The sequence below is a fragment of the Ceratina calcarata genome, unplaced genomic scaffold (genome assembly GCF_001652005.2).
Source record: "Ceratina calcarata isolate Rehan_Ccalc_2016 unplaced genomic scaffold, ASM165200v1 scaffold582.2, whole genome shotgun sequence".
In the NCBI taxonomy this organism is placed as follows: domain Eukaryota; kingdom Metazoa; phylum Arthropoda; class Insecta; order Hymenoptera; family Apidae; genus Ceratina; species Ceratina calcarata.
Genome location: NW_017177041.1, coordinates 22,699 through 26,283, shown reverse-complemented (window position 1 = coordinate 26,283; position 3,585 = coordinate 22,699).

The following is a 3,585-nucleotide window of genomic DNA, read 5'->3' as shown; positions in this document are numbered from 1 at the left end:
ACATTATAAATTGCACAAATGATGTGAAATAAAATTCAGCCGCGAACACTAGATGTTTTTAGATTAGAAAAGAGGACTTTATGTATTGCACATCAGTACAAACAACTACAAAAATACTACCCAGCTAGTAGTAGTATTTTTTACAAGAGAGAATGAAAGTAGTACAAACAGAAGTAAAGATAATATAAGGTACCACCGAGTGGCGCTTCGGACAGTACGTGATGAATATGAATAACATTTTAACAATGAAATTATTTTGCATTTATTTAACAGAAATGATTGAAGGATGATTTAATTCGAACGTAATATTGGCCCCTGCTGTTATTCACATCCTCACATAAACAATAAAGAAAAATAACAAAATTTTCATGGCTCTTCGTGGCGCTCAGTCAGAGACAATAGTCTCTACTTTTGGAGCAAAATAAAAAAAGCCTAGTCAATATTTTTTGCAATTCGTCGTCTATACTTCTTGATCTGTCTTGTTATGATTTTAACACTAATGGCGTTAGCATCGACTGTCCTTAGTTTGTCCTATCAATCCCTTGCAGATCATTAATGGATTATTGAAGTGTTATCTAACTGTGATTACAGATTTTTTTCATCTATAACAAAATTAAATAGATACAGAAGCTAGTACATATCCGGATACATTTTACGTGTTTTTGCACTTGAACGAAATTATTATAATGAGGTAATGTGATATGAAATTGAATTAAAGATGACAGAATCACATTCGTGATGAATAGATAAGAACAAGTTCTGGGTATGGACTAAATTGCGCAATCATGGATATCTTTGTGCCTGAGTCATCTCATGAAACATCTCGTTTTACCGTTTATAATAATTTTCAATGATGGAAAATCGTATTCTCTCATACGAACTGAATTTTAATACCTTCCAGTGACGAAATATTTAAAGCGAAATCGGTAGAGAGATACGCGTGATGCAATTCAAAATATTTTATCAGTATAAATATAATCAGTCGATCAACGCGTAATTAAACCAGCTGTCGTAACGAATGTCCGTAATTCGCGTCGCAAAATATGAAACTCCTACATCCACACAGCGTAACATGAAATAATCGCATCTATGTATGTTCATTATTTTATGTAGCTAGTAATCCATGCAAATGTTTCATCCGATTATAAAGAATAGAAAGAAAAGTACTACGTAAAAGGAACAATTGTGGAATTACCATTTTATCGCGGGTAATAAAATAAAGCATCGTTGCCAGTAGACTAAGCCCGTTGATGTTCAAACACTCGCGACAATACACAGCGAATAGCCGATATACTTGTGCGTGTTGGCAATTCTGTCACGGAACCTGATCGCACTCGTTTAAAAACACATTTTGCCATTACAGAACGCTTCCACTGTGAACCTTGAAACGTTTTCCATACACATTTGTAAATACGAGAACCCTATTCCTGGGGCTCGCACTTGCCATGTCTCCGTAAGACACAGGAATAATAAGAATGTGATGCTTGGGACCAAAGGGGTTGAGGAAAGACAGAAAGACACAAACTATGTTTTATTTAACCATTCTAATGGACTATTTCCAGCGAAATGAAACAGAGAATCAGAATGGATTCAAACACTAGTTAAGAAACATGCGAACAAAGACGTATGGAGGGCGGAAGTATGACAATTGGCGCGTATCGCATGGCGCAATGCCGCGATGTTACGCTTCTTTCAACATTATTTCCCAACAGTGGTTGAAGAGCGAATTATCGTTCCAAGAGCGTCAGATCGTTTCGAGCCAGCGTGACATCACTTCCCTTCGCGCCGTTTGCTTGTATGTTTTATGAGCTGACAAATCGTTGCCAACTGCGCTGCAGCTCGTGATATTAGATTTTACCAGTCATTCCAGGCGCCGCATAAATTCGTAAAACAATAAAATGGCCACCGCTCGTTCCATGATAATCGGGTCAAGAAACTGTAATAATCGACTTTTACTATCACGGTTCATCATCTTCTTCTTCTTCTTATTCTTCTTTCAACAAAGTGAAGAATAGATATGAAAAGTAGAGAAAAAAACGAGCAATTCCTTTTTTCTTTCTCAACAAAGGAAAACTCTTGTTTGAACTAGGAACTGTACGCATGATTTTAATTAAATCTATCGAGATACAAAATACTCAGTTTCAAAGTGTTCCGTTATCGAGTTTCTTTAATCGGTACAGTTATCTCTTAGTGATCCGAGTGTGGAGCAGCGTGGGGACTGCTTGGTTTAGTTGAATCATTACAAATTCAGAAGAATACTTTTAAAGATAAAACGGAAGGTTTCAATCATAAATACAATATATACCATTATAAGAATAAAGCAAAATCATTTTCAAATTTATTATTACTACATTCAAGAGAGTAAAGATTTCTGGCTAGAGATAAACATCACCGAGTCAGAACCGTATTATTTTCTGTTGAGCTCCGGATGGAGGAAATGAGTAGTCTGATTGTATTATTACAATATACTTCGGTTGTTGTTCGTTGTGTACAACTCCAGACACGACTATGACTCGTTATGTACAGAAACAGGCGACTAAGCGACTGACAGGAAAAGAATCCGTCTTACAATATTTCAAGGAGTCTTATACATATATATTTTTTATATAATTACATATATAAATACATACAGGGTGTCCCAGAACTAATAGTACACCCAAAAATGGGGAGGAGCTGAGGTGATTTTTATTCTTCCTTTGCAAAAAAGTTGTCTGAGGCATGGTTGTCGAGTTATTAACAAAAATCCTCGACGAATCAGAGCGTTCGTATACAAGGCGGGCAGGAACGCGATAACCGCCTCGTGCGTTGCCGCGACCGTCACGAAAACGTAGGATTCAAACAAAATTTACATGCAGGAGCAACAGAGAGAAATACTCGAATCACGTAGACGTAGTACATCGTACCAGTTTGGAGTTTTGGAGTTCTCGGAGTAGAGCAGCCCCAGGAAAGGAAATTAATATTGTGTTCCCAATATAAAAATGACTATTTCGACGTGGGTGCACGGCGACGTGACCGTACCGGCTTTCATAAAGCCTGGAAGTGTGAACGTTTGTTACCTTATCTCGAAGAGAATGGACACGCAGCCTCGTATTACGGTTATTTGATAAGTTAGACAAACATGGAATGCGAGCTCGGTTTTTATTTAAAGGATAGCTTATAAGTTTTATTCGCGATTGACGAAATATCATTTTTATTTAAAAAATTTCAGAAAACAGTTAATTCAATTTTGTAATTGAAAAATAGACTAGGTAAGTAAGTAGTCTTTAGAAATCTTTTGTTCTGTGCATTCCGAGGAATGTAAGAAAGAAATTGTTTTGCTCGTTTAACACTTGAATTCTCAATACAACTGTAAACTTAACCTAAAAGGAAGAGTATCCAATGATCTTAACAAAATGACGGATGGTAATCCAATCGAGACAGTTCTTTTCGACTCCTCAAACATCAACGATAATGCGTAGGGCGTAGTGTATGGAGCTTGAAAGCAACCATTCATTTCCTTAGTTTCTCTTTAAATTCCGAGATCCAACTCAGGTTTGAGAGAGCGCAGTCGAGGAAGTTAAACCAAACGGTATTTTCTTCATCGAA